Source organism: Apodemus sylvaticus, chromosome 18, assembly GCF_947179515.1.
Source record: "Apodemus sylvaticus chromosome 18, mApoSyl1.1, whole genome shotgun sequence".
NCBI classification, from domain to species: Eukaryota; Metazoa; Chordata; class Mammalia; order Rodentia; family Muridae; genus Apodemus; species Apodemus sylvaticus.
This window is the reverse complement of record NC_067489.1, coordinates 57,753,317-57,764,531: the sequence shown is the minus strand read 5'-3', so window position 1 is coordinate 57,764,531 and position 11,215 is coordinate 57,753,317. Positions and strand designations below refer to the sequence as shown.

Genomic DNA, 11,215 nt, shown 5'->3' with positions numbered 1-11,215 from the left:
CAAGAACCAGATCAATAACAATATGCAAGCATCATGAGATGGGGCTGGGAGGTAGGCAGATTAGCATAGAAAGTTAAGGCAGATCATTTAACTGTTCAGGTATTGACGTTCAGTTTTAAATAAACCTTGGTTTCTCTGTGTGGTTACTGGGGACTAGCACAAGGTAAAAAAAAATACAGCTGCCAGATTAATTCGTTGATAATGTTTATATTAAAGACAATTCTTTAGCACTGTTTGCTCTCTGCTTCCTGGCTGTTCCTGGAAGCTTTGTGTTTTCTGCCAGGATGAACTGTGTATCCCCTCAAATTTAAGCCAGAAGTGCTTCCTTTTAAAGGTGTTTCTTGTTGGTTATTTTGTTTCAGCAACAAGGAAAGTAACTTAATTCAAATGGTAGGCAAAAGTTAGATTAGTTCGCTCCTCTAGATTTTGGGTTTCATCCATAAAAGGTTGCCAGCCAGAACACAACAAAAGACCTGGGCACCTTTTAGTTTCAAGCCATTTATGCTTACTCACATAAAATATATTCCAAAGGCCAGGCTGAAGCACTGCCCACTCAGAGGTTAGAATGGGAAGTGTATGGCAAGAGTCCCCAGTTTGAGACAAGCTATGAGCAGGTCCCTCAGCCACCCACACCCAGGCAGAAGCAGAGACAACCCCAAGTTGTCTTTAACCAAGAAAGCAGATCCAGCTGAGCTTAGAACAATAGTTTTGATGTATGCAAACAACTGAACAATGGTGCTTTTTTTTTATTTAATTTTTTTTTTTTATGTCTCCTAATGACTTTGTCATTTGGTAGCTGAGTGTTTTGAAGAAAGACAGCCTATCCCAAAGACTATAGAAACTTTAAGCACTGTAGTGGATCAGACTAATAATGGGCTAATATCTGTAGCATTTGAATCTGTCCTGTGTTCCCCAGATGCCTTGTTTATGGTGGCCTTGTAGCTGTTTGAAAAAGCTGGTGAAGGAGAACTGACTTTTGAGGATGTTAAGGGAAATTTTGGACAGACTACAATTCATTAACATATTCCATTTCGCTGGGATTCACAATTTATGTAACTACATTTTGGAAAAGAAAGAAATGGGCATCTTATATATGCAGAGCTCACTGTGGTTTTGCTGGAAATAGAGTTAGGGCATAAGATACAGACTTTGTCCAATGAGGCAATACTGGAAAGAGTCACAGCCTTTGACTTCCAAGACATCATGGTCACTATCTGACCCTATGGCCTGACTCCTTTTGTTGAAGAATGCCTAGAGGCACTGTATCCCATCAAATTAGTTTTTCCTATTATAATGGATTGAATGTGCTTCTTTTTTATTTTTTTATTTTCTATATTCTTTGTTTACAATCCAAATGATTTTCCCTTTCCTGGTTCCCCCTACCCCATAAGGCCCATAAGCCCTCTTCCCTCCGCCCATTCCCCAATCAACCCCCTCCCACTTCTCTGTCCTGGTACTCCCCTACAATGCTGCATCAAGCCTTTCCAGGACCAGGGCCCTCTCCTTCCTTCTTCTTGGGAATGAATTGATATATGAATTGTGTCTTGGGTATTCAGAGCTTCTGGGCTAATATCCACTTATCAGTGATTGCATTCCATGTGTGTTCTTTTGTGAATGAGTTACCTCACTTAGGATGATATTTTCCAGTTCCAACCATTTGCCTAAGAATTTCATGGATTCATTGTTTTTAATTGCTGAGTAGTATTCCATTGTGTAAATATACCACATTTTCTGTATCCATTCCTCCATTGAGGGACATCTGGGTTCTTTCCAGCTTCTGGCTATTATAAATAAGGCTGCTAAGAACATAGTGGAGCATGTGTCCTTATTGCATGCCTGGGAATCCTCTGGGTATATGCCCAGGAGTGGTATAGCAGGGTCCTCTGGAAGTGTTATACCCAGTTTTCTGAGGAACTGCCAGACTGATTTACAGAGTGGTTGTGCCAGCATGGAATTCATTAGAAATGTCTACAGCATTCAGGCTAGCCGCAGAAAAGATGTAGAGTTGACTAAAGAGGAATTTGCTCTGGCAGCCCATAAGTTTGGTCAGGCTATGCCCATGGAGTTTGATATCTTAAAATTCAGATTTATGTAAGCCAAGGGGGCCTATGACTTCAGGAGACATTGAAACAGACTGTTTCCCTGGAAGAAGGAATTTGGCTTTTTAACTTGACTGGGGCCCAGAAGTGGTAGAAGGCCTCAGACGATGTGGCTCTGCTAGTTGTGCAGCTCACAGTATTAGTCCACAGGTTTGATCTGGGTTCCACTGCAGGAGCTGCTGGAGCCTCTGCTGAGCATCCTATTGATCTTGTAAAGACTCAATGTAGAATCAATGATCAACCGGCTCTTTTGTGGCAGAGAACATGTATAAAATCGGCTTTGACTATTTTCAGAATATGCTCCGTTATCAAGGCTTCTTTGTACTGTACAGAGGTTTGCTGCCGCAGTTACTGGGAGTCACCCTGAAGAAGGCCATGGAGCTCATAGTGAATGATTTTGTGAGGGTCACATTTATGCACAGAGATGTCTCAGTCCCACTTGAAGCAGAGATTTTTTTTTTGAAGGAGGCTCTACATAAGGCTTCAATTTTTGAAAATTCTTTAGAAATTATCAAGATCTACCTGCACATGGCTGGAGAGATTACCACAGGCCCCAGAGTCAGTGGTATCTGTGGTGCAATATTTGGGGTGCTTTGGCCTCTATGAGGGGGCCAAAGCAGGCTTTGTGTGGGACATTTCGTTCTCAGTCATCTACTTCCCACGCTATGCCCCTGGTGAGCAGGCTTCCTTTGCAAATGAAGATGGGCAGGTCAGTCAGCCCATGATGACCGGCCCTTGCATTGAAATGGGCAGCCTGGAAAGCCTGCTCTTATTCTGTGATGTAGGTGGTATGCCTGTAGCATCTATAGTGATTCCTGCTGATTTTATCAAGATTAGATTATAGGTTGAGCAAACCACTTACACTACTGTGATAGGGTGCTTCAGAAAGATACTGTGGGAAAGGCCCAACAACTGTGGAAAGGGACTGGTGTTTGTGTTCTGATTCTTGCCCCAGTTTGGTATCGCCTTGCTGACTTTAGGAATTGCTGCAGTCATGGTTTTACTTCAACTCTGGAGGAGTAAACCCAGTGGGGTCTGAGTCTGTTCCTAAATCCAGTAGTACTCCACCTTCTCTTAATCCTGACCATGCTGGGGGCTGTACATTGGCAGCTGCAATGGGCTTGAAAATAAATTTTGATTTTTGCCTCTCTTCAAGGCATCAGCACCTACCTCAAATCAAAAGTGACTCATGGCAGCCTGTAGGAAGACTGACCTGGAATGTGGCTGCACAATGGTTAGTGCTGGAGTAAATCTCATCTTTGATTAAAGTATGACTTTGTACCTTCCTCATCTGTGTCATTTAAATTGAAGCCAGGGCTTTTTATATAAAATGTAATGTCTTGTTTTCTGAGTGTTTTTGTACCAAGATCGTGTGGAATTATTCCTAATTATTCTTTGGTACTCTTCCCACAAATCCATGTTTGCATCATCTCTATACTGGGATTTGGTCAACACTTTCATGATCTAGAGTGAGTCCTAAGGAAAATGGGGGTCATCGTCTACCTGAACTAGGAGGTCTAACTGAGGCCACTGAAAGGCAGTCATGATGCCCAGAGCAAATCATAAATTCTGAGGATGTTTAAAGTAGTAGCAAGCTGGGTATGTATTTATAAAAATGAAAAACACTGGAAGAAATTATATCATTATTATTGTTATTATTATTGTTTATTATTATTATTATTATTAATCCCCCAAAACACAACCTGAATTTAAACTTAAAACATGTACGAATTTGGCCCTCTTATGAAGATTTTATGTGAAACTTTTAGCACTCATATTTTCTTTTTTGGACCAAGTCTATGATGGAAAACTTTCAAATTTTAAGGAAATGCTTTTGACATCTTTACTATAGATACAAAAGAAACTGAGATATAATCTTATCCCTGAACATGCCAACTGGGGATAAATACTTATATGATGAACTCATACTGATTATTACTGATTTTAATGATCAGGAGAGTAATGTGCATCCCTGTTAGCTAGCACCCACTGCTCCCATCTCCATAGCTTGCACCCATTGGCCTTTAAAATCCACTTTATCTTGAATCATTTCTCTCAAATATTCTCTAAGGTTTTATTTAATGTGGAGTGCCTTGTTTCATGGTCAGAGGTTTGTAACTTTGTGAACCAAGAAATAAACTGCTTTTAAACTTAAGTCCCCTCCCCTAAAAAAAAAAAACCAAAAACAAAAAACCAAACCCAACTTGTTTCAAAATTAACTTTGTCTATAAAGCTCTTGTTCTCAAGACAAACTCCATTTCCATCTCTTCACCCGGCCCTAAATCTGTTGCTTTTACTCTTGTTTCCTTGCGGGTCACTTCCTGGTTAAACCTTGTTTTTCTTTTCCATAACCATGTGTTTTTCCATCCACCCACTCTCTATGACAGTCTGTGTCTTACTATGTCCACAGAGATGTCATCTGCTTTCCATAAAGTAAGTGTCCATGTGTTTACCTCATCTGAAGCATCATGTACATTCTTTTAGTCTCTACTTCTTGGGTAGCCTCTGGTCACACAAAGCACAGTCACAGAGGTTGGGGCTGCATCTCATGTCCATTTCTCTAACAGGGTCTAGTGATACTGTGGTAGAATTTACTCAAACATATTATGACATGGACATGTGAATCTGGCCACTATGGTTTCTACACAAAATTGAGATACTTTGTTTTAGGTAATTTTTTTATTAACTCTTTGGTAATTTGATAATTTCATACAATGTAGCTTGACCAAATGTACCCCCAACTCCTTCTATATCCATAATCACCCAGATTCGCTATGCATGGTGATAGTTACAAATCTATTTTTATTCTTTTACATGGAGCTATCCAGTTTGACCAGTACCTTGCATTGAATGTGTTGCTCTTCTCCAGTGCATTTGTTTCAATTTTTTTTTGTCAGAAATCAGGTGTTGAGAGGTGCATGGTTTTGTGTCCATATCATTAATTCTAGTCCATCAATCCAAGTGTGTGCTTTTATACCAGCACCAAGCTGTCCATTTCTATAGGTCTGTAGTGTAACTTAAAAATCAGGGATGCTATTACCTCCAGCTTAGTTCATCATTGTTTTAGTTTTCTTATTTCTTTTTATTTACATATGAAGTTTTGGATTACTTTTTCAACTTCTTTGAAGAAAAGTTAGGGAGTTTTGATGGGGATTGCATTGAATTTGTAAATTATTTTTGGTGGGATGGGAAGGGAATTTTCCAATATTTATTCTATCAATTCATTAGCATAGGAAGTCTTTCTGGTATCATTTTTCATTTACATTTTACTATATAAGTCTTTTACTTCATTAATTACATTTATTCCAATACATTTAGAATCTATTGTGAAAGATACTGTTTCTCTGACTTCTTTCTCACCATGTTTGCCATTAGTGTATAGGAAAACAACAGATTTTGTGTGCCATTTTTTTTTGTCCTGCTACTTTGCTGAAAGTGCTTACCTGCAGTATGAGTATTCTCGTGGAGTTTTTAGGGTCTTTTCTGTATAAAATCATATTGTTTATAAGTAAGTATACTTTGACTTCTTTCTTTCCTTCTTGGGTTTTCCTGATCTCCATCAGTTCTTATTAAGATTTCAAGTACCGTATTGAACAAACATGGAGAGGATGCACATCCTTGTCTTGTTCATGATTTTAGTAGAAGTGCTTTGAATTTTTAGAAGAAATGCTTAGTATGATGTTGGCCATGTAGTTGTTGTATGACCTTTATTATGTTGAAATTTGTCCTCCATATCTCTAGATTCTCTCCAGGACTTGTATCATGAAGGCGTGTTGGATTTTGTCAAAAGCCTTTGTGCATCTAATGAGCTGATTATGTGGTTTCTGTCCATGAGTGAGTTTATATAGTACATTATATTTATATATGTTGAGATTGTTCCTTCATGGCTGAAAAAAAATCCCACTGTATATATTAAACACATTTAGTTTATCTATTGCCCTGTTGTTGGATACATAGGTTGGTTCCATGGGCCATCTGTTTTAAATAGTGCTATAATAAACACTGATGTGCAAGTGTCTCAGTGATTTGTTGACTCAAAGTCTTTTGGATGAATAACCAATAATACAGGCAAATGGGATTGGGAAAGTAGACGAAAGTGGTATACTAGGAATTCTTTAGGTACTTGCATGAAAGTCGTTTCATGTAGCCCTTCAATTAAAAATAAAAGACCCGCTTTTAACACTGAGCTGTTGGCTCCTAGTTGCTTACAAGTTCAATTAGTTTTTGAAAGATGTATAATATCAGAAGTGTAACACTTCCATAGAGAGGTTGGTGCTTTGTCCTTGGCTAGTCCATTTTCTCTACCAAGACAACTAGAGCTCAGGGTGAAAATTGTCCACTTTGTACATCTATGTGACCTTTTCAGATCCTTGCAAGTAAACAGCACCTCCTGTTTAAAGTTTGTTTTCTGGCTTCATATCTTTCCTTGTCATAAGAATGTTGGCATCTTTCACGGTGACTTCTTCATGGTTACATTTAACTAACTTGGAAAAAGAATTCTAATTATTTTGTATATGAATGGAATGAAACTTTTAAAAAAGTACTTGGATGTATGTCATACACATACACATTTTATGAACTTTTAATTTCCTTTTAATATCAAGTTGTTTATAATTTTCTCACATTATGCTGTAGCCTAATGTTCCACAAAATATTAAATATCATAAAAATTAACCTACTACCCAGCATAATTCTTTTATGGTCTTTTGCTATTTATATTCGAAGTTCGATGAACTATGATTTTGTTATAGAAGTCCATTTCATTGTAGTGGCTCCCCAGTCATGAACCAAACCATATTGACAAAAATATGCAATGGTGAAACCAGTTACATAAATCAACCAGCACATCACATCACATGACACATGTCTGAACTGCATCTGTAAAGATAATTCAAGGGGTTTTTCTATTGTCCTTTATATCTCCCCCTGAAAGACATGGATACCTGGTGTATTTATTACAAACATCAGGGACTAAGCCAGGCAGGTTCTGAACTATTCTAACCTGACTATGTGGCCTGGCTTACTTTCCAGCCATGTGGTATTGCCTGTTATCTTGGACTTGCTCTATCATCTCCTTCTTTACCTTTGTCTTCAAGGCAACTCCCCTTGACCTGCTCATGGTGAATCTCTTACTACCACCAGAGTCCCTCTCTTTCTTTAACCCCTGTGCACAGAAGTCCTGCCTTATCTCTCCTCCAGCTCATAGGCTGATAAGCTCTTCACTAACTATTCAGAAATGATAGAAAACAATGTTTTGCAAAATACTGAATCAGGAAGTACTTCATAATAATGACAATAACAAAATTCAGGCTGCACCCAGAACTCCATAAGTTTATGGTACAGAAATCAGCATCTGAATACACAGTATACAAAGCATCCCCCAACATCAGTACCAGAAACAAAATCGTTATAATGTTTAGATGCATGTCTGTATTAGGAGGCATGTGCTTGCACTCTGTTATGCTGACTTACCTGTCTCCAGGCAAGCTGAGAAAAGGCTTCTGCAAAGACCTAAGTAGGGAAACACAGACATCCTTTTATGCTTGAATTTTCTCATTCGCTGATTACTAGCTTAGCATTATTGGGCAAGACAGGGGTGATTATAAGGCAAGTTGTTGGCATTAAGAAGAAAGGCTGGTCCAAATGTAGTTTGTGAAGCTGTCAAGTGCTGACAAAGTTATATAAACAAGTTGGAAGAGAAGATGGAAAAAAAACAAAAAGAAATAAAACTTGGCCAATTTTTGTAGACCTGGCCAACCTTTTGACATTGAACATAACACTGTCATTTATAAAATTCGTATTTGAGAACCATACAGTTGAGTTAAAAGGAAAAAGTGCACAAAAAAGTCTCATAATGTTTTAAGAAAGGTCACAATTTTATATTGCACCATGATTATAGCTATTCTTAGCCAAATGTGGTCCATGGGCCATGGGTCTGACAGGTCTGCATGACGAAAGTCACCACAAACAGCAAACTATTTAATCTGTTATTTGAACTTTTTTGAGTATAATAAAAGTGCCTTATAGTTAAAAGAAACACACTGGGAATTATATTAAATAAAAACATGTTCTTATGGTTAAATTGAAGAAACAGCATATTTGAGGCAATTAAGTATACTCAACTGTCAGCCTTCTGCCCATGGCATTTAAAATAAAAATCAAATGGAAGAGTTAAAACAGCCAATGGTGATCAAATAATAGACACATTTTATAGAATTTTATATTTTTTTATTCCTTAATCCTTTTTTACAGTTCACTCTTCAGCCCCCTCCAGTCTGCCACCCCCATCCCCGGCTGCTCCCCATCCTGTATCCCTCCCCCTTCTCCAAAAGATGTCTCTATCCCACTCCCCCCCCCACCAGACCTTCCTACTCCCTGAAGCCTTAAGTCTTTCCAGCCAAGCAGTCTTCTGCTGCATATGTGTTGGGGGCCTCATCAGCTGGTACATGCTGCCTGGTTGGTGGTTCAGTATCTGAGAGATCTCTGGGTCAGAACTTTATTTTTTTTAAAGGTGTAACAAAATAAAATATCTAGGTTCATGCAAACTTATTGATATTAAGTTTGTTAGTAAGTATTGATATTATTATTGTTTCTACAATGATCCCTATATTACAGTATGCTTACTTCATATCACATAAGAGGGCCTTGCCATAGCTAAACAATATCCTTATAATTTTATTATGTAAGAAAGTCTTTTGTAAACTATAATATGTAATGCAACTCTAAACTTTAAATAATAAATTTAGAAGGCTGCAAATAGTTTAGGTTTTGGGTACTTGGAAGATTGACATTAAAAATGATCTTGGAAGATACCTCTGTTGCCACCAAACAGAAGAATAAATGTTTTTAAAAACATACTTATAACTTGACATGTGTTCAAAACTTGAAATGATTTGAAGATTAAGAATATGATTAAAAATACTATTAGTTTAAAAGTTTCAAATTTGCATAGTTTTAGAGTTTTACCTTCATATGATTTTCCAATCTTTGGCGTTTTAAAATATTTCTCTTGAAATTTTGATCATGCCTATAGTATCTTATCATTTTTTGTTGACTTGGAGGAAATGAAGAATATTTCTGGCTTAATGTATCCAGTTCTGACATGGCAGTGATATGTTTGACAGGCTTGCCAACAAAGTTCCTTTAATAGCCAAGAATACAAAAGTTTAGGGAGATATTTAAGCATTTGGACCACTTACACTATGGAATACTACTCAACTATTAAAAACAATGAATTCATGAAATTCTAAGGCAAGTGGGTAGAACTGGAGAATGTCATCCGGAGTGAGGTGACCCTACTCATGGTATGCACACAGTGATAAGTGGCTATTAGCCTAGAAGCTTGGAATACCCAAGACACAATCCACATATCCAATGATGTCCAAGAAGAAGGAAGGAATGGCCCCTGGTCTTGGAAAGGCTCAGTGCAGCAGTGTAGGGGAATACCAGGACAGGGAAGTGGGAAAGGGTGGATTGGGGAACAGGAGGAGGGAAGAGGGCTTATGGGACTTTTGGGGAGGGGGATCCAGGAAAGGCGAAATCATTTGAAATGTAAATAAAGAATATATTGAATAAAATGAAATGTAAATAAGGAATATATCTAATAAAAAATAAGAATTCACTAAAAAACAAAAAACACAAAAAAAACAAAAGAATGACTTTCCACATAGTGTGAATGAATTTTTTCACCTCTACAAAAGAAACTGTGGGAGCTTCAGCTACTTTTAAACATAGTTGTGCATATTAAAGACTTCATGAGATACGAAAGGATCACATGACTTTGTTTTGCCCAGATTGCAGGTCCCCAGAGACCTTCACTGGCGACCACGGGAGTCCCAACTCCCACGCAGAAGCAAAGAGTATTCACCGATGAGCTCAACCCTCCAACTTTCTAACACAGTGGATGGGTGTGGAAGGTCCTGAGTTATTAAATCTTGTCTTTTAATCATGTTTTCAGCGGTATGAGGAACTTTTCAACTTAGCAGTTACATGACTGGCTAACATTTAAGAAATTACACTTTGGTACATTTTGGGTGTGTGTGTAACAACGATTTTAGCTTGTTATGTCCAATTGTGGCTAACTTTTTTTTAACAATCTATTTTGAGGCATCTGGAATATTAGGTATTTTCCTCCTGAGAGCTGATTTGTTGTCACTAAGGGAGGAGTAGTTGTTATTAGGAAGGTGCAGCTGTTGCTAGATGGTGTCTTGGTTCCTGTAGTGTGAAATATTAAAAAACAATACACACTGTCACTGGCATGGCACTGGTGGACAGGCTGGCCCTGCTGCCTCTCTGATTCAGAGCTCTGAAATCTTTCCACCCACAGCTCACCAAATTTCCATGGCAGGCCACTGTCAGAAACTCCCCATGCTTCCAAATTCCTGTACCTGGCTGGTATGCACTGCAAGCATAGTTTTCTCTGGAACCCAGCTGAGTCACAGCATGAAGGAAAACACCACACAATCTAAGTCTAGAATCAACAGGTAACACAATTGCTGGCTACAGCAACTAACATCCTAATTTGTAAGCTATTGTAAATTATAAATCCTCCAGTAGCAGATCCTTATGAATCTGATACCTGAACCAGAGCCTCCCCTAACTACACTGTGTTGTTTGTGATCTGTCAGTCCGAAAGGAAGTCTCTTTCTCCTGCCTCCCCTTTTCTTCTCTCCGACCTGGAAGTTCCGCCTAGTCCATGCCCAGTGATTGGTTCCCTGAAGTTTTTATTCATTAGGAGAAGGTAATGCCACAGAATCCTGGAACAAGTTATGTTTTTTTCCAGTTCCTGAGCTTAGCCTGAGAGCAAGCTCAACATAAGATGGAGTCTGGATACAAAATGAAGCTGGTAATGTTAGGCTGAGTCCTTCAGACTTGTTGCTGCCAGTTCTGTTCTTTCATATCCCTGGCCTCACAGACTAAACTAGCCTCAAAGACAATTTCTGGCAGTACTTGCCATGCTGGGATAATGCCTCATACCTTTAGACCGTTACAATTTTTTCCTATAGCTGCTCTAGTAAAGAATCTCACACAGAGTGACTTAAAAACACACATGCATGTTCTTACATATGGACTTGGGTGCAGAAGTCCAAGGTAAAGTTCTTGGCAAGGTTGATTCC

At 38.5% G+C, this 11,215-nt stretch overlaps 1 pseudogene; it reads left to right on the top strand.

The window, feature by feature from the left end:
- Positions 1 to 606: 606 nt before the first annotated feature.
- LOC127668477 (electrogenic aspartate/glutamate antiporter SLC25A13, mitochondrial-like) lies at positions 607 to 3,285 on the top strand (annotated as a pseudogene).
- The last annotated feature ends 7,930 nt before the right edge of the window (positions 3,286 to 11,215 follow it).